At 32.8% G+C, this 21,710-nt stretch overlaps 1 protein-coding gene across 7 annotated transcripts in view; it reads left to right on the top strand.

Moving 5' to 3' along the window:
• The window catches only part of Adk (adenosine kinase), a 459,652-nt gene that overhangs the window by 67,179 nt on the left and 370,763 nt on the right, over positions 1–21,710 (top strand). The window lies entirely within an intron of this gene.

Here is a 21,710-nt window from a genome sequence, read left to right as displayed (position 1 = left end):
ATTTATTTAATATTTTTTAGTAGTGTAAGATATAGTTCATCACTATGGTTAGAACTTAGCCAACTGTTTTTTTTTCTTGCATTTGAATATAAAAAAGATTTTTTAAATTTAAATTTATTTTTTAACTCATATATAAAACATTATGAAAATTTAAACATACAGTATTCACCCATATGCTCCCCACCTAAATTTTTTTTCTGCTTTATACACAGAAATGATTTCTTTTACTTGTTAGTCACTTGCAACATTAACCTGAAAATAACATTTCTTATACCACCTAGATTTTATCATTAACATTTTATTGTACTTTATCACTTGCATGTTCGTTCTCCTAACCATGCATTAATTCATCCATTTTTTCGGGGATGCATTTTATTATAAGATACCAGTGTGCTTTCCCCTAAATATCCCCCCACCCGAAATCTTCCAACATATATCAACATTAGCCAGAGTTTAATATATATTTTTAGTGGTAATGGGGATCGAATCTAGGGACACTCATTACTGAGCTTCATCCTCAGCCGTTTTTTTTTTTTTTTTTTTTTGAAACAATCCCACTGAGTCACTGAGTTGCTGAGGCTGACTTTAAACTTGCCTCAGCCTCCTGAGTCACTGGGATTACAGGCATGTGCCACTCTAGCTGGTCTTTTTAAGTTTTGCCTGTTGTAGGATTTCTTAGTTATTTAACGGGGTGCTGAGGATCGAACCCTACCACTATTGAGCTACAACTCCAACCCCTAGAATTTCGTATAAGTGGAATCATATACGTCCTGTTTGATAAGGCCTCTTTCATTGTAATTTTGAGATTCATCAGTGTTATTGCATATATTAATTCCATTTTTAATCAGTGATTAATGTTTCATTGTTCATTCTTTTATTACTAGTATTGTCACTTGATTTATTTTGCATTAGTTGATAATGTTAGTTCTTTTGGCTGCTAGTTCTCTGTCTTGTAGTTTCTGGCCTCTGTACTAAAATTACTTAAGAGGTGAACATGCTATTGTAAGAATAGAATACTAATTAAAATAAATTTACCAGCTGCTTTTTATGAAAACTGTTCTTAAATAAGCTCATTTGTGACTTTATAATTAAAATAACCAAAATCTCACAGAGAAATGTTTGAGAAGATGAAAATGCTAATAACCCTGATTCAGTCATTAGATATCATATACATGTATCAGATTATCAAATTGTGCCATGTAAATGTGTGCAAATGTTATATGTTAGTTAATAGCCAATACTCTTTGTGCTCAAGATAGAGTCTTTTAAAAGTACAAGAGATATAGATATAAAACAAAATTTAATTATAAAATCGGTAATTTCATGCACTATTTTCATAAAACATTGCTTCTTCTAATCTGTTCAAGGCAGTCTTAATTCATCATATTTTATCATATTGACCCAGTTCCTAAGGCAAGGGGATCAAAGGTCAAGGCCAGGCTCAGCAACTTAGGTAGACCCTGTCTCAAAATAAAAATAAGAAGGGCTGGGGATCTTGCTCAGTGGTAGAGCACTTCTGGATTTAACCTCCAGTACCACAATAAAATAAAATAAAAACAAAAACAAAAAAACCCATCACCACCTCTGACCAGAAAACTACAATAAATTGATTGTTTAATTATCTTGATATTTTTTTACATGCAGTAACTATGATTTCACTGAAAACATCCTTAGTTGAGGCTGGGGTTATAGCTCAGTGGTACAGCACTTGCCTAGTACATGTAAGGCCCTGGGTTCGATCCTCAGCAACATACAAAGATAAATAAATAAATAAAATAAAGTTATTGTATCCATCGACAGCTACCAAAAAAAAAATTAAGAAAAAATTCTTAGTTCCCAAAATCTGATGATTCAGATTCTATATCTGCTTAGTCACTCAGGCTTCACAAATATACGTGTTCCTCTGGGGAAGACTGACTGGCATCAAAGAGGATTGGTATTTGTTTCTCAAAGAAAAATGTTTTTTCTCACTTTTCTATTTTTCATTCTTCATGTGGAAGACTCTTGAGGATGATTTTAAGAAGGAAAAATGGAGCAACTGAAGTGGTGATGTGATTAAAACTGAGTATTATACTTTGCTCTATGCATGATCGTATACTGAACTGGTTAATTGGTCTTCTATAGATTTTTTTTAAACTATCAGAATTTTAGTTTTATAAGTGGAGTAGATTAAACTAAATTGGAGAAAATCATTGTTTTGTTCAATAAATATTTTTCCCTTGTCAGCCAATGTATCACACAGTATTTAAAGAAAAGGTACTGTATAGCTTTTATGTGTAAATCATACCTCAATAATGTGGTTTAAAAAAGGTACTTTAGGGCTGGGGTTGTAGCTTAGTGATAGAGCGCTTATCTTGCACTTCTGTGGCACTGGGTTTGATTCTTAACACCATATAAAAATAAATAATATAAAGAAAAATAAAGAATTAAAACTTCTTAAGAGTCTTAAATTAAAACTTCTTAAAAAAGATACTTTATTTTAAATGAAGACTTAGTTTTCTTGTTGCTGAACACATGCATTTTTTTCTCATGAATATCTGTATATACTTCTATATTACCTTATATAAAATATTGAGATCTGATCATGAGGATTCAGATAAATTAAAAGTTGATTGGGGCTGGGTGTGGTGGCACTTGCTTTTAATCTCAGCAACTGGAGGCTGAGGCAGGAGTATCACATAACAGTTTAAGGCCAACCTCAGCAACTTAGTCAGACCCTGTCTCAAAAAAGGGTGCTAAAGTACTCCTGGATTCAATTCCCAGCACCCACTTTCCCCCAAAAAATGTTGGTTGGAGTTAGGGGTGAATTTCAAATACAAATATAAATAAATAAATTCACAAGTATCCATAATTTTTGTCAGAACCACCCCTTAAATTTTTAAAAATTAGTTCTTTTTTAAAAGTAGGTTTTGTCAATGTAGAATTATGATAAAATGGAAGAAAATAAACTTTGCAAAAAGCATGAAACAGGTTGTTGGAAGAGATACTGGTAGATTTTAATCCTTGGTACGGTGTAAAAATACTATTATTTTTTAGTGAATGGTGCCCATTTCTAAACCAGTAGGGGAGATTTGTAAGTATTTATGTGGCATGTTTAAGATGTGTTCATGGCAATTAAAGATAATCACTGACATCTGGTATGCTCTGAAATCCATTGTTATTAACACTGTGTGCTGTAGCCTTTCTTTGAAAACATCAAGATTGTTTTGGTAAGAATGATCCAAGAACTGCTTATAAAGCTGGTAGATTTTGTTCATGGCAAAATGTATTTGCTTAAGGTAAAAGAGAAAATCCCTGGTATGCAAGAAGTCAAAGTTGAAATGTAGTTAGAATCAATGAAATCAATTTGTTTTTAAAATATAGGGATTTCAAATTGTTTTTAGAAGATATTAATAATGGGGGTGTAGGATATAGCTCGGTGGGAAATTGTCTGTCTCCCATGTGGGAGGCTCTGGGTTTGATTTTCAGCACTGTAAGGACAAAATATTAAAGATAACTTATTTTCAATGTTTATAAATAAGGTATAGTTTTTAAGCTGTCATGAACATTTTAATGATCCCACTCTCAGAACCTCTTCTTTCAGACCTTTTAAATTGTAACTTTAACCTGGAAATAAACCTTAGAACATCCATATTTTACTAAGAATAGGGTGAGAGATTGACACGAATAAAGTGACTTGTTACAAGTTTATAGTACTGTTTAGCGACAGTGTTGGACTAGAAACCAAATCTCCTGCTTCTCATTTAAGTGCCTTTTTTTTTTTTTAAGTCACAAGAAGCAGCTCCCTCGGTATACAGTAATTTTTAAAAGGGGTTAATAGTGGTTGTGCTGGTTTGTAATCCCAGCGATTTGGAGATTTCCAGTTTTGAGTACAGCCTTGGCAATTTAATGAGACCCTGACTCTTGATAAAGAATTTTAAGAAAGGACTAGGGTTGTAAATCAGTGGTAAAATGTTCAATCCCCAAAACAAATACAAGGGATTAATATTCACTGAAAGGTTCAGTAACTGATTATAATGAACCCAATACCTGGTTAAATTAATTTCGTAGTATTTTATTGTGATTTTAGAAATCACCTCAGACCTATAGCCAATTTTGAGTGAGTTTAGAAAAATCATACAAGTATTATATATGCCTGACTTCCAAATACAAAATACTTAAAATTATTTCTACAAGAGGATATAATACAAAGCTTTTTGGCTATCTTGATACAAAAGGCTTTAATTCATATGAAACAAGTCAAGTTTATACTTATTACATGAATTAATTACATCATATATTTTATGACCATATATAATGTGAAATAATATTGAACCTTTGTGATTTCTTTGAATAGTCATGTTCAGAATCCTCATTATTGGCATCTTTGTCACTACTGGAGCAATCGGCCTTCCATCTTAGTTTTTTATTCTGTGTATGACACTTTGGCACAGTTTTCCTAAGCTAAAAATGCTTCTTATATAATAAGTTATCTAGGGCTGAGGCTGTGGCTCAGTGGTAGAGCACTTGCCTAGCACGTGCAGGGCCCTGGGTTTAATCCTCAGCATCACGTAAAAATAAATAAACAAAATAAAGGTATTTGTTCATCTACAAATAAAAAAATTAAAAAAAGAAGTTACCTATCTTTTTATTGTGCTAGAGACTCTCATAATTTAGCCAAGTACTCTAGAGACTCTGAATTTAGCCAAATGCTCCATCCCCTGAAACATTTTTTAGTTTTTTTTAATACAATCATATTTTTGGTAAGACAACTGTTTAGTATATTGCTTTTTAAATTCAACTTTAAAAAGCTTTTTGTGGTAAATTCATTGTTTATGCTTAGGAAGGTGCTCTTCCGGGAATAAGTACTAAATCTATTTTAGGTTTCTTTCCTTTTAATGTTTTTGTAGGGGCTACTGGGGATTGAAATTAGAGGTACTCGACTACTGAGTCACATCCCCAGCCCTATTCTGTATTTTATTTATTTATTTATTTATTTTTATTTTTTAAGAGAGAGAGAAATTTTTTAATATTTATTTATTTTTTTAGTTTTTGGCAGACACAACATCTTTGTTTGTATGTAGTGCTGAGGATCGAACCCGGGCTGCACGCATGCTAGGCAAGCGCGCTACCGCTTGAGTCACATCCACAGCCCTTGTATTTTATTTAGAGACAGGGTCTCATTGAGTTGCTTAGTGCCTCACTTTGGCTGAGGCTGGCTTTGGACTTGGGATCTTCCTGTCTCAGTCTCCTGAATGTGGTTGGGATTACAGGCTTGTGCCATCTTGCCCTGCTCCTTTTTTTTTTTTTTTTTTTTAATGGCTACCATCAGTTGACTTCTAAGTATGTCAAACTAACATTGAATGAAGTAATTTCATCTTTATACATATTCTACCAATGATTCTTAACAAGTGAGGACCAAAACGAATTGTATTCTAGAAACTGTGAAGCTATTCCCAGAAGGATTACTGAATAAACTAAAAGTATCTAATTAAAGAAATCATTTGCTTAATGAACAATAGCAAAGCACTAATCTAAACAAATCCAAAATGATACTTGAGAGACAGCTTCTTCAACTACAAGCCAGTTTAAGAGGCTACATGGATTTATATCTTTATGTTTTCTTTCCATTGTATGCCTAGTACATGCTGATAACAGTGTGTGTTTAAGCCCAGGATTATTTGGAAGATATAGTTATTATTTTTAGATAAATTAGAAGTACATCCGGGGAAACATTTTATCTTTTTCTTTGTTTTTTTTATTGAACTTTGTACAATAAAATTATTTCTACTTTGATTCTGCTCTATTTTTTCACCTTTGAAAACTTGATATAGAACTTAACAAACTAAACAACACTGCCTTATTTCTGATTTTGTTTTCATGTCTTTCCATTACATGTATTATATCACATTGCATTGTCACTGAGAGTGATTAACCTGTAAAAATTTTTTTGTTGTTGTTTTTTGCTTTTTTTTTTTTTTTTGATTAGAGGTAGTGAAAGATAGATACAAGGTTCGGGCAGAATCCCAAGTTGTCCTTACTTATTGCCACTTCATCTCACCGTTCTGACTACTAGAACAAAGGCTCTTACCACTGAAAACTTAGAGGTGGTAGCTGTCCATTGCTGATAACATACTGACCCCTTCATAGTTCCACTATAACCAGTTATACATGCCTGTCTGGTTCTGGAAAGGTCCAACTCATTAACCTATTATGGGATTACTTAGTGACTTTCTGTTTGTTTTTGGACTGTTAACTTCCCTATTTTTCCTCAGAATTGAATAAGGCTTAATTTCTACAATAAATTTCTTATTTCTCAATACTCATTGAGTCCTGATTCACCAAGGTTTTAGCCTGTGGCAAAATCGTCTCGGTGGAGTACATACTCAATCCATAAAAAATTTTTCATACTGCCCCAATTATAAGGTACCTACAGGTACCAGCTGTGTAGAATTAATTTTGCATGAACATTTTGCTATTATTTGTAATTCACATTTCCCTTTGAATAGAATGCTATCTGGAAAAAGGAATCTTTTCCTGAGGGATGAAATACAGTACTCATCAGTAACAACATCAGTGAGAAAATGGTGAAACAGTCTTTCTTCACCCTCTCCCCCCAAAAAAGAAATGACTTTTTTTTTTTTTAAAACTCAGCTTCTATTGATACTCAAAATGGACAAGTGCTATAAATATTCCAGTGAAGCTTAATTGAAACCTATCTGTTCAATACTAAAGTATCTAAAGAAGCCCTCATTGTGCATGTCCTAATAGGAACTTTGCTTATGTTTCTCTCAAAAGAAATTAAAAGATTTTTGAACTCTGTATTTTTGACACTGAAGCTGAGTTTATGGGCTAGTTTTATTCTTCAAAGGATCAAGAGATTATTTCATCTAAAAGGACATCTTAGTAAGAAATATAAGAAAAACCCTACAACTTATCAAAGTAATAAATGAATTTGTATGATGTACTGTTTTGAAATAGAAATACTACCACATACCATTTTGTTTTGTGTTTTGAGTTTGCTAATCATTAGGGTAAATCCTTAGATAATATTCTGAGCTTATTGTTGATGAGTGGAAATTTGATATTTTCAAAAGACTAGGTCTTTTCTTCAAGTTTGGTCCATTATGACTTTATTCTTTGTTATGCTAGCTCCCTCTGTAGAACTTAAGATTGCAACTTGATTTTTCAATAATTTACCAATGTGACTGGAACAGTATCAAGAATAGATTATAAAACTTCCTTGTAAAATTTTACTTTATATCCGAATCATTTCCAATTGCTCTTTTTATTCTAAAAAGTGTTACCTTTATAAAAATCTCATTTTATATGTAGTAAGTTTTAATAGCATGTACAAAATGAAACCTTCCTCAAACATTCCTGCTATTTTAATGCTTTTTTATCTGGGAAAGCCTGAGAATATTTCAAATTTCTAGATCTGTAGGTCTATTGGGTTAGACCAAAGGAAGTAGAATAACAAAACAAATCTTTAATTTAGTTGTTGATGGACTTTTATTCATTTATTTGTATGCAGTGCTGACTTTTAACAAGTGCTCTACCACTGAGCCACAACCCCAGCCCTCAAAACAAATCTTTTTTTTTTTTTTTTTAGAGAGAGAGAGAGAGAGAGAGAGAGAGAGAGAATTTTAATATTTATTTTTTAGTTTTCGGTGGACACAACATCTTTGTTTGTATGTGGTGCTGAGGATCGAACCCGGGCCACACGCACGCCAGGCAAGCGCGCTACCACTTGAGCCACATCCCCAGCCCCTCAAAACAAATCTTAAGGGTAGAAATGAGAGAAGAAAAATATTTTGGATGTTTTGTTGGCTCCTGTATTATCAAATTTGAATTTATCATTCTTTTGATATTTTTCAGATTTTTCCCATTGTTGACTTGGGTGGGAAAATGTTCAGTAACATTTTTTTTTCTTTCTTCATTCTGGGTGTGAAGGAGAAAACAAACTTTTTGCATGGTAGAAAGAGCAAAGGGGAAAAGAAGTACCAGGATACTCAAATTTAACAAAGAAACGTGGAAAAAGATGCTTTACATATACATTTGTAGGAAAATCCTCTGTTATAAAATCCTAATCACCAATTTCCCTGCATGGAAGTATGGATAATTCTTTCATCACCGCTTTTTCTCCTTTTTCACCTAAGCCATTTTATTTATTTATTTATTTTAAAAATATTTATTTTTTAGTTGTAGTTGATTTTATTTGTTTTTATGTGGTGCTGAGGATTGAACCCAGGACCTCGCATGTGCTAGGCAAGTGCTCTACTGCTGAGCCATAACCCCAGCCCCAACAATTTTATATTAAGTAATAAATGGTATAATTAGCTGTTCAAAAATAATTTCCCTACTGTAATGTAAGTATGAAGGTAGAGAATATAATTGACTTACAATATGGATTTTAGAAAAATAAGAAAACCGTAGAAATATGTCAACCGTAGAAATGTCAACCATAGAAATATAACAGGAAAGAACTAAAGTATAATATGTTATTTTTATTTTGTACAAATTTAATTATATTATCTTCTAAGTAGTTTGAAGGATGTTGTTAGGATTATGCATTAGCAGGCATTTATCTATCTATTTATTTATTTTTTGCATTGCTGGGATTGAGCCCAGGGCTTGGTGCAAGCTAGGCAAGCACTCTACCACTGAGTTATAGCCCCATCCCTTGAGTAGGCTTTTACTTATTTTTATTTGTTTGCAGTGATAGGGCTTGAACCCAGGGGTACTCTGCCAATGAACTTCGTCTCTAGTCCTTCTGTTTTTATTTTGAGACAGGGTCTTGCCAGTGGTGCTCTCAAACTTGAAATCCTCCTGTCTCAGCCTCCCAAGTTGCTGGGATAATAGGCGTGCACCACTGTGCCTAAGTAGGCTTTTAAACAATATTGTAGGATACTTACCTTTGAACCCTTTGTTAATACTAAACATGTTTATTATTCTGTTAAATTATAACACAGTTTATATAAACACAGATCTTCATATATAGTGGCACAAAGAAATTCAAGGATTCAAGAATGGTAGAGTGTGCTTGCATGGGGAAGTCCCTGTCACCAGCTTTTTTCTACTTAGCCAGTAAAATCTAATTGCTTGTGGTTGTCTCTGTGTCTTTGCATGTGCTGTTCTACCCTTCCCCAATCTCATCTGCTTGATAACTTCAAAATTCAGCTGCTTCCTTCAGAAAACTTCCTCTTCAACCCTAGTAAGTTTGCTTCTCTGTACTCTAATTTATTTGTCTCCCTTATGAGATTGAGCATCTTGAGACTTGTGACTGTTTTATATTCAGTTCTGCTGTGTGTACTACATAAGTCTGCATTAAATGTGTTCAGTGTCTGTGAGTTATAGAATAAGTATTACTTAAATATCAAATTAAAATTTACATGATGCTTTATCATCATTTGAAGGAAATTTAGGAAAATGAAATTAGTTTTCAAAGCATAATACAAGAGAGAGTATTTTATTTCCTATATATCTGTACATATATGTAGATGGATTTTGAGACAATTTAAATGATTTTGATTTCTTTGTGTTGAATGTTCTAGAAAATATAAAGATTTTGATACATAATTGAATTCTTTTTTCCATATTTTTATTGGTGCATTGTATCATGGTAGGATTTGTTGTTATATCTTTGTGCATGCATATAAAATAATAATATAATTTGGTCAATATAATTCCCTAGTATTTCTGCCTTCACCCATCCACTTCCTGTACTATACTCATCTCTGTTTGATTTTAATGAGACTCCCCCATCACATCTTTCTTTTCCTTTTTCCTCTCTAACTTCCACAGATAAGAGAAAACATATGACCTTTGACCTTCTGAGTTTGGCTTATTTTGCTTAATGTAATATTCTCAAGTTTCATTCATTTTCCTGCAAATGACATAATTTCACTTTTCCTTATGGCTGAATAAAACTCCATTGTGTATATACACATTTTGTTTTTATCCATTCATCTGTAGCTAGATACATAGGCTTGTTCCATAGTTTGTTGTGAATTGTGCTTCTGCTATAAATATGGGTATGCATGCATTGTTCTATTATGATGACTTTAATTCCTCAGGACAAATACTGAGTCATGGTATAGCCAGGTCATATGATGGTTCCATTTTCCATTCTAGTTTTTTTAGGAAACTCCATACCGATTTCCTTAGTGGTTATATTAATTTACAGTCCTGTAAAAGTGTTCCTTTTGTTCCACATCCTCTCTAGCATTTATTATACATAATTTAATAATTGAAAAGTAAATTTATAGAGCATAATTTTACTCCCTTTCTTCTTCTTTCTCTACTGTCTTTCTTTTTTTTTTGGTGGGGGGGCCAGTGCTGGGGCTGGAACTCAGGCAAGTGCTCTACTAATGAGCCACATCCCTCCCTTCATTCTTTTTTTTTTTTTTTAATGTGACCATGCTTTCTAATTATATTTATACATATATGTTTTTAAAAATTCTTTTTAGATATACATGATAGAGTGTATTTTGACTTATTATACATACATGAAATATAATTTACTCTAATTAGGACCCATTTTTGTGGTTGAACATGATACAGAATTTCACTGTTGATATATTCATATATATGAACATAGGAAAGTTATGGTCCTCCCTTTATTCTAAGGCTAACCTTACTTCTTTTCCTTATTTGTGGTTACTTATATGTTTTATGTGGACGGAGCTGGATGTTAAGGTTGTAAAAATAAATTTATTTAGGAACTATTGCAATAAGGGAAAAGATAACTAGCACAAAACTGGGTTCAGTTCTGAATATAGTAGGGACGAGTAGGAACTTACAGCCAAGGAGTGGGGTGGCAGTGGAAAATTACTAAGAGAAAGTATTAGGAGTACATTGGGATTTGGGCCAAATGGACTTGACAGACTTCCTACAGAAGGTAGGCTAGTATGATCGGTATTACCTAGGAAGGGTTGGGTATGAGAAAATGAGATCAGATAATGAGGTGGGAGATTCTCTCCACACTGACTTATTAGCTATAAGTGGGCTTTTGAGGATAGGCTGAAGGATGAGTTCTAGTTGAAGAAGGGCCCAGAGGATCCTATCTAGAGTTCTAAGTAGTTCTAAATAAAGCACAGAGCAGAGGTTCTCAGTGTGGTCCTTGGACTGACAGTATCAACATTAACTGGAACTTGTTAGAAATGTATGCAAATTATTCAGCCCCTAAACCTCGTCTGAAACTCTGTGTGGGGATCCAGTAATCTGCTTTTCTGCAATGACTCTGATGCATGCTAAAGTTTGAGAATTCATAGATGACAAAATGAGAACATTAATATAATGATCATGTACCGTATTCCAAAGTCAAATGTAAAAAATTTAAACTATCCTATACATAATATTCATTTGGGTAACCTTTTCAACAAAGTAACATCTATACCTTGTAAAGAATATTTTGCATACTTTAGCAATATGAGCTCTTTTTGAGTAGTACCTCAAAGTTGTGAGTTTTACGTAAACTTTGCAAGTTCACAAAGTTTCAGATATTAAAGATGGAAACCACACACACACACACACATTTTTTTTTTTTGGTACCAGAGATTGATCCCAGGGGCGCCTAACCACTGAGCCACATCCCCAGCTCTTTTTACTTTTTGTTTTGAAACGGAGGTCTTACCAAGTTGCTAAGAGTCTCACAAAGTTGCTGAGGCTGGCCTTGAATTTGGGTCCCTCTGCCTCAGCCTCTGAGTTGCTGGGATTACGGGTGTGTGCCACCATGTCTGGCAGAAACAACAATTTAGATGGTAGAATCTAATTAAATTTTCTTATTTGATGGTTGAAAAACCGGAACCTGGTGTATTACTAAAGTGCTCAGGGTCACACTGCTGGATAGTGGCAATATATGGACTAGACAAATCTAGGTCTCCCGTTTCATAGACTGGAATGCTATTTCTGCCTCAATGTATGTTTGATCTCAATATACCTTATGTATCTGTTAGTGAGTTCTCTGAAAGCCTCCCCTCTCCAGAACATAGACGAGAACATCCAGAATGGATAATAAAACGTTTTCTCTCAAAGGCTTGTTTTTTTGAATTGTGAATTTCAGGTTCTCAAAAAGGCACAGAAAATAAAAATCAGTTCTTACCACCAATGTTAAATAAAGCATAGAAATATAATTAAAGCGCTGTTTCTATTTCATTCTATGCTGACCACAAGAAACAACTACCTAAATGAATATTTTCATTTCCATTTCTATCTTTATTTATTAATTGCATGTTTAAATCTCGAAACACTATGGAATATTGTTTTTCATTAAAAATGATTTAAATGGTATTCTATAAAAGACTTTTAACATTTTTAATTAATTTTTGATGTTTATGCATATTTATATATATATATATATACTTCTAGTCCATTTGTACACACTTCTGTATAAAATTTTGTTGCGAAATTATGTCATAGTGTATTCATTCTCCTATTGATAGCTTATTTCTTTTTTTAAAAAATATTTATTTTTTAGTTGTAGTTGGACACAATACCTTTATTTTACTTATGTATTTTTTATGTGGTGCTGGGGATTGAACCCAGGGTCTCACAAGTGCCAGGCAAGCACTCAACCGCTGAGCCACAACCCTAGCCCCCAATAGCTTATTTCTAATGTTACTTCATTATTATCGTTACTTTTAATAGTATTAAAAAAACCTTTTGTATTCCTTGTCTTGATGTTGTTCGTCTGGGTTCTTTTATTATTGTTTGCGTATTGTTTGTGGTTTATTTCAGTTTCTAGCTTACACATTAGAGTATTGTCTCAAACGTCAAATGATTCTTGGCATTTCCTTTTTGATTCTAGAATGAGGCAACAAGAGGCTCTGGTATGGGCAAGACTTGTCATTGGAAGGGCCTCACTGTAGAGTGATTTAGTTCAGACTGGCTTTTCCTTGCCTGTATGTCATTATCTACAGGTCTTGTTTTTCTTGGCTTAGAATTCTCTAGTATTACCCCTGCCCAACCCCTAAAACCCCCACCCCCAGTGGCTAATCCTTGGTTATAAGCATACTGAGGGCTGAGTTGGATGACTAGTGTATGAGAGAGAGAGAATGTGTACACTTACGGAGGTTTACCATTTATTCAGATTTTTTTTTTAAGAGAGAGAGAGAATTTTTAATATTTATTTTTTAGTTTTTCGGCAGACACAACATCTTTGTTGGTATGTGGTGCTGGGGATCGAACCCGGGCCGCACGCATGCCAGGTGAGCGTGCTAGCGCTTGAGCCACATCCCCAGCCCAATTCAGATTTTTAATTAATTTGTTTTTTAAATATAGATACAGAGCTCCTCTCAGGTTTTTTTTGGTTGATTCTGATTTGCTTCTTATTTGTGCTTTCCTTCCTCATCAGGTATTTTTAGATTTTCTCTAATATACTGGTTCTGTTAGAATTATTTCTGTTGCTTTAAACTTTTAACATATTATGGACATTTTTTTGTGAGAAGTATTGTTCTTGTGAATTTATTGTCATTTTAGTTCCAGGAGATGAATTTTGCTTTAAATCTTTTGTGTTAAGGTAAAAGCTTAAAAATTATAAAAATACACATTTATTACATAAATTGAGATGTTTAATTCCTTCCCATTAGGAGAAAGCAGTATAACTAAAAGGGAAAATTGTTTTGTCTGGAAGGTACTCAAGACAGTGGGAAAAAACAACGGCTACGTTGGTTTATATCTTTATGTTTTCTTTCCATTGTGTGCCTAGTACATGCTGATACAGTGTGTGTTTAAGCCCAGGATTATTTGGAAGATATAGTTATTATTTTTAGATAAATTAGAAGTACATCTGGGAAACTTGCTATTTTTTTTTTTTGTACTTTGATTCTGCTCTATTTTTTCACCTCTGAAAGCTTGGTATAGAATTTAACAAACTAAATAACACTGTCTTATTTCTGACTTTGTTTTCAGTCTGTTTTTAAGCCTTTCCATTACATGCTTAGAAAGCTTTTATTATTAATAAACCTTGAGATCACTCTTAATAATTTCTGTTGCATATTTAGATTGAAAAAAAATCTACCTCAATATAAATAAATAACAGGGAACACTGTCTTTTGAGAAGATTATTTGTCAATATTATTATATTCACATCTAATTCTCTATTGATCTATTTTGTATAGATCTATTATGTATAATATAATTTTCTATATTAATAATTGGTATATTTTTAAATTTAAAGCTAAGAACACAGTTAAATTCTGAGGTGGTTTTAACCTAATGACATTACAATAATGGTTAATTTCTCAATAATTAAAAAAACAGGGGGCTGGGTTGTGGCTCAGTGGTAGAGTGCTTGCCTCGGATGTGTGAGGCACTGGGTTCGATCCTCAGCACCACATTAAAAATAAATAAAGGTTCATTGACAGCTAAAAAAATATTTTAAAAAATAATTAAAAAACAGGGGCTGATGCTCATCGGTAGAGTACTTGCCTCACACATATGAGGCACTGTGTTCAATCCTCAGCACTACATAAAAATAAATAAATATATTGTGTCCATCTTAAAAAAAAACTTAAAAAAGATATAAAAAAACAATGCTATAAACTTGGTTCCATTTTCAAGTACATTTTTGCTTATTAATAAAATATTTTTTCATTATTCATTTGTGTATTGTTTTTCCCTAAGGGCTGGGGATTGAACCCAGGGTGTGGTACATGCAAGTGTGGTACATGCAAGTGCTCTACCACCGAGCTACACACCTAGCCCTCATTTGTAGTTCTTTGTAAATGGTTTTTTAATACTATGCAGTTTTTTTCAAAGAAGTATTAATAAGGTAAAATGTGGAAAATTATTTAAAATTAAGATGCTACCCACCAGATGGTGCTGTTTCCCCTATTTTATCTGTGACACCAAGTATGGTAAATGAATATAGAAATTTTTAAAAATTTGGGGTGTCTTAGAATTACTTGAGTACAGTAATTTTGGGGTAGATGAGCTCTGTGGAGAGAAGTATTCAAATGTAAATTTGCATTTAGTACTGTTTGTAAGACTAATTGCCAAAATTAACATGGCAGAGAGCCTTCTTAATTTAAAAATATTAAATAGGTATTATTTATTTATTAATTTTTGTACCAGGATTGAACCTAGGAGTGCTTAACCACTGAGCCACATCCCCAGCACTTTTTATTTTTTATTTTAAGACAGGGTCTTGCTAAATTGCTTAGGCCCTTGTTAAGTTGCCAAGGCTGGCTTTGAACTTGTGATCCTCCTGCCTCAGCCTCCTGAGCTGTTGGGATTACAGGCTTAAATAGGTATTTTTAAGGTTGATGTATATTATGAATCCTAATAAGTACATAACTGTATGCATGAAAAATTAACTTATTTCTAAATTTGATATGTTATCAAAATTTTTCTTTATTTATTTCTTTATTTTTATGTGGTGCTGAGGATTGAACCTGGTGCCTCTCATGTTCGAGGCAAGCGCTCTGCTACTGAGCCCCAGCCCCAGTCCTGTTATCAAAATTTTTATTTTCACTCTTCTTTACATTTTCAAGTAAACGTTGTTACTGTCTTACCTGGGTTACTTAGTTATTTGCAAATTAAGAGATACGTTTTGATTAGTTTTGTGTTCTTGATTATTTCTTAAACAAGGAAGAGAAAACTGGGCTTGAATTCTTTATTTTAATAAAGAAAAAATATGATTGTTTCAATTTATTTATATATTAGGAAGAAAGCAGCTATGTGATAAAACATTTATTGAGATGCAACATTTAAATGACTAACCTGTAGTCACAATGGCTAGCTAATAAAGTAATACTTTTTAGTGAAGTTTGAAAGATTTAGCCAGGCTTTAAGAATATTTCTAGGCTTTTAATGTAGTATTCTTCCCTATGATATTATTATCACTTTGTTTTTATGTTTGACTGTGAGATTGAAGCATTAAAGGCAGGTAGGTGCTATTATAAATAATTGCTGAAGTCATAAACAATGACAAAGTGTATGAGAGAGAGAATCACAAAGTCATTGTGATTTCAGTGCCATATGTGAAATTAGAGATTAAACTTTTGTCTGGTGGGGTGGCACACACTTATAATCCTCATAGTTTGGCAGACTGAAGCAGGAGGATCACAGTTCAAAGCCAGCCTCAGCAACTTATCAAGGCCCTAAGCAACCTAGAGAGATCCTGTCTCAAAATAAAAATGGCTCAGTGGTTAAGTGTCCCTGGGTTCAATCCCTGGTACTCCCTGCCCCAGAACCCCTGTTCCCCCCGCAAGATTGAATTTTTTTTTGTCTTGCATTTTAATTTTTCCTCTGGAAAAGTGCATGTATAACTTTGAATTCAGTATTCATTTTCTTTTTTTACTTCTTTTTTTTAATTTTTGCAGCGTTGGAGATTGAACCCAGCGAAACCCTACCACTGAGCTGTAGCCTCAGTCTTCTTTATTTTTTATTTTTGAGGTAGAGTCTTGCTATATTGGCTAGGCTAGTCTTGAGCTTGTGATCCTTCTGCCTTAGCCTCCTGAGTCAGTGTTCTGTTATTCAAAACAGAATGAAACATGTCTCTTTAAGCCAGTAAATTTTCTGATATTCCTTCACTTGTTTTCCAATAAATATTTTAATCTTAAGTATATGAACACAATCCTTGTAAGTATCTTTAAGATGAGGAATTACCATATGCTTTTTCTGAACTTGTTTCATTGTGTTGTCATTTTTTTTTCCCCACTTTGTATCATGGTTTTGGAGTAGACATTAGATCCTTTCTGTGAGAATATAAAGCTTTTAATGTTTTATTTTTCTTATTACACTTAGCACCATATTGTACATACAATAGATGACCTATATATATATTCATTATGAATGAACAATTTTGACAAGTATTGTTACTAATATTATAGTACAAAGGAAATTATTTAGGTAGCTTTCCCTCTTGCTCAGGTTGTTGGCCTTGAACTTGATGTTTCTCTTGTCTCAGTCTTCCAAGTAGCTGAGATTACAGGCATATGCCTTTGTGCCTGGCTGTTTTATTTATAATATGATAACTATGGAGGGTATTCTGAGGCTCAGAGACATTAAATAATTTAATCAAACACCCTACAATCAGTTTTTGACTTAGCTGATGCTTAGATCACTGGTTTCTGACAATGATTTATTTTATTAACTTATTAATTCTCTTTTGTTTGGTGGGGGGTGCTGGGGATTCAACACTATCATGTGATTTGAATAAATCCTGCTGGTCTAGATCAATGATGATTATCTCATCTATTTTTCCTTGTATGTGCATTAGTATAGACTTGAGCATATGACTCATATCTGCCCTATAATTCATATATGACCAAAAAGACACGAGAGGTTTTATGATGGGCTTCCCCACCCCTCCCACCATTGTGGATGTTTCCATCAAAACAGATGAGCTATCATCTTGTAATCTTATGGGGAATAATAGTTCAGGATTGAACCAAAATACTAGATGATGGAGTGAGAATGAAAAGATGGTGAGAACTTGAATGCTCAATGCTATTATTGAGCTCCTAAATTACTAAACCCTAAAGCTATTCTGCTTCAAGACCAGGTCTTATGTGAAATTAGAGGAAATAGGCTGGGGATATATTTCAGTGAGTGCTTGCCTAGTACATGTATGACCCTGAGTTCTATACCTTGTATGGGGGAAGGGACTTTAATGTATTAAGTATATTATTGATGCCTAACTCTGATAACAATAGCACAAAATGAACATTTCAGAGCAACATCATTTATGAATACTAAATTAAATCTTTAATAGAATATTAACAAAAGACTGATTCCATGAGCAAGAGGGGATTATGCCAGGAATTCAAGAATGGCTCAGTATTCAAAAATATCTTTATATACCATATTTATAGGTCCAAGGAGAAAACAGATGCTTCTCTCCACAGCTACAGAAAATGCCTCTGACAAAATTCAACACCCATTTTCTACTAAAAACAATTTTTGAGAAAATAGTAATAATTGGAAACTTCCTTAACATGTTAAAATATATTTACCTCAATTCTAAAAACTGTTGATATATAGATACATTTCGGCGATACTTCTTTACTAATGTCAGGAATAAGTAAAAAATATTTGCTTATTTTACTATTATTATTATTTAACATTTATATATTATTTAACATCATGCTGGAAGTTGAAAGCATGATTGACCAGAAAAATCAGGCATAAGAACTTGAAACTTCAGATAACTTGATAGCATACATGAAAACTTTTAGAGAATCAAAATAAAAATAGCTCACTACAAAAATTCAGCATTTATTAGGATGTAAAAGTTAACAAAAAAATCAGGAACATTTATATAACAATATTTGGAAACCTTATTTACAAAATAAATGAAAAGAAAAAATAGTTAGGTATAAACTTACCAACAGTTTTTAAAACCTGTGTTGAGGAAACTATACAATACTAACAAATGAGATTTGAACAAATGGTTAGATATGGTTAATTCTATTCTGTTTTAGAAATTTAACTATTTTCGTGAGTTTCCTTCATTATAGTAATATTTAGTTAGAGTTTGTTCATGACTTTGCAGAATTTTTTTGCTAAAGCTTTAGTACATAAAGAGTAGAATTTCAACCTTTTTTTTTTTAAAGTAGCGGGCTAATTTCTTTTTTCCCCCATTACCGGAGAGCTGACTGAAGCCAGGAACACTTTACTGCTAATCTCTCCCCCAACATTTTTTAATTTTTTAGTTTGAGACACGGTGTTGCTATATTGCTGAAGCTGACCTCCTGTTTGCCAAGATTGGCTTTGAACTTGTGATCTTTTTGCCTCAGCCTTCCAAGTAGCTGAGATTATAGGTGTATACCACTACACAGGGAGGCAGCCTTCTAATTTTTAAGAAAAATTCTGCTCTTTTTTTTCCAGTCATATTTGCTGCTCCACCATTTACAATTATTGTACATTTTTTAGCTTAATTTATATTCATCAGCAATTTACTTTGTAATTGTGTAAATATATTTAAACCAGTTATATGGGAGGTTAAAATTCGTACAATTATAAAACTCTTACATTAAATGATTTTCCCACCTTTTTTTTTTTTTTTTGTACTAGGGATTGAACCCAGGGACACTTTGCCACTGAGCTACATCCCCATCCCTTTTTATTTTTTATTTTGAGATAATGTCTTGCTGAGTTGCTTTGGGCCTAGCTAAATTGGTGAGGCTGGCTTCAAACTTTTAGTCCTCCTGTCTCAGTCTCCTGAGTCAGTGGGATTACAGGCCTGCACCACAGCATCTGGCTAATAGTATAGATTTTATGCAATGATGTATCATTGTCAAAAGATACACCTGTGTATTTCTGAGCTATTTGATTAGTAAAAAAATTTTAATTAGTAAAAAATATATTGTCAAAATACATTTAATTCTCTCTGTGCACATGTTAAAGGTAAAAAGCCAGCTCGGTAGTATGTGAGTCATTTTGTTTTGCTATGGTTTAGGCAACTAAAGTATGATGTCAAGAATGACTAAGAAATATACTGATAACTTTGTATTATTTATTGTCTGAAAATATTTCAGGAATGTAGACATGCTGTTTAACCCAGTGTCTTTTACTTTTGCATGTTTCAATCTCCGATTTATAAAATATTATTACAAGGGGGGTTTGTCATTTTCATTATTTTTTTGCATGTTTTCTCAATGTTGTTAATAGTTATTCCAGATGAAACAGTAGAGTCTGATATCTTTTTAAATTTTCTCATTTATTTCTTCTGAAAATAAAATCTTCTATTTTAACATCAGTTTACTTTTGTTTAATTAGAGTATTTCATTTAAAAACTGTTGAGCTTGAAAACATTATTCTGTAATAACGTGCTTTGTAAAATCCTTTGTATCTTTGTATTGAAAATGTAGTTGACAGGTTAATGGCCAATGCATAATAATTATTTCAAACTTTTTCATAACTATAGTAAATTATTTTAATGTAAAATGGAGTATTAACTCTCACAATATAAAGTGAACATCAGACATCAAAAAGTGAGATGAGTGAGCTGGGCACAGTAATGTGTGCCTGCAGTGCTGTCTTGTTGGGAGGCCGAGACAGAAAGATCTTTGGAGCCCTAGAGTTGGAGGTGACCCTGGGCAACATAGTAAGACCTCCATCTCAAGGGGAAAAAAATTAGTTGGACAAAATATGAAACAGCTTGTTTTTATCTAATATGAGAACACCTCCACTAATATTTATGTAATGCCATACCTAGAACCTCTTATAACTCTTGACATTAAGTAAATCTGAATTATAAATAAAAATCTGGAAGATGAATGAGAAAATAAAATAAGTGTCATGTAACTTTATAAGAACTGACACCAACAAATTGACTCTAGTATTTAGATATTGAAAGGAACTCATTGAGCAAACTAATTTTTGCAAATATATCTTCAAGGACAGTCAGGACAGTTGGTCTTCATTTGTCAAACATACTCCTTTTCTGTAAGAACATTCATTTGGCACTATGGAGCATTAGTCTTTTTTTAGATGTTTATTGACCTCTAAATGTACTTACCTTTGAAATAAATTTAGTGTACTTACCTTTGAAATAGTGTTTATTTTTGAGAAATTCATAAACTAGTAGAGAGTCAGCTACAATGGAGATGTGGAAAATCAATGTTGAGGCAGTGCAAAAACTCTCTGGCACTCAGATGAAGGTGGCAGAGAAATTTCTGCCATGGGTAGAATGTGAAAAGGTAGGAAAGCCTGAGTATAGCAAATTTATTAGTTTTTGTCACTCTAGAGCATTTGTTGATTGTATTGAATATTTAGCTGCCTTTAGAAAGGTGTCTAGGAGTCATTACATGGAGGGCCATGCTGACATTAGAGGATTTTAAGCAGGTAATGTGTTCAAATTTGCAATTTTGAAATCCTAATGTTATTCTGGTTGTAGAAGTTTTTCCAGGAACTAGTTGCTGTGATATATTTATTTAATACAAAAATGAATTTGGAAGACACTTAATCTTATAAGACCTTCATGAACATTATCTCATCTATATTCATAGGTTACTTAGGTAGATATCTTGCTGAGAAAAATTTTTCTTCTGGAATTTTAAAGATTTAAACTTTTTGAAGCCTTAACCTTTCATAAAATTGTCCTCAATTATGAGCAGAAGTAAAATATGTTTTTCTGAACCACAGTTTTTAATTACCAGTGCAAGTCTGTCCAGAGTACTCTTTTAATCTGCCATGATGATTTGCAGAATTTGAGATGGTGATTACCCATTATATTGGGTACTGAAATGAAAAGACATAGAGTAGAACCCTTCGATGACCCATGATGAACAGCTAGTAGAAAGGATAAAAAGACCTTATAATTTTAAAGCTACTGAGATTTTTGAAGTTCTTACTTGATTTTACTTGATCCCTACTTACTCTGTTATTGATGCAACTGATACATTTCATCAAGCAGTTTTAGCTTAAAAACAACTATTTTAGAAGGAATCATTTTAGAAGTACAAATCATTATAGAAAAATTTTATCTGATTTAGATAAATTTAAATCACTACAGTTCAGGTACATAGTAATGTAAAAGTTTTTATAATATATAAACTATGAAATGAGTTATTTTAACTAATAAGGTCATTTTGAAAGATTAAAATTATTTTTGTTAACATAAATACGACAAATCTAATCTTCAGTCCAATACAGAATTGGGTAAAAAATAAAAACAATTATGATTTTTATAGGTCATTAAGAAATGTAAGTGGTTTATTTGTACTTTGTTCTAAAATGTTTCCAAAATAGTTTATATGTACACTTTAAAATTAGGCATGTAA

The sequence above is a fragment of the Ictidomys tridecemlineatus genome, chromosome 1, assembly GCF_052094955.1.
Source record: "Ictidomys tridecemlineatus isolate mIctTri1 chromosome 1, mIctTri1.hap1, whole genome shotgun sequence".
Lineage (NCBI taxonomy): Eukaryota > Metazoa > Chordata > Mammalia > Rodentia > Sciuridae > Ictidomys > Ictidomys tridecemlineatus.
This window is presented reverse-complemented; position numbering and strand designations above follow the sequence as displayed.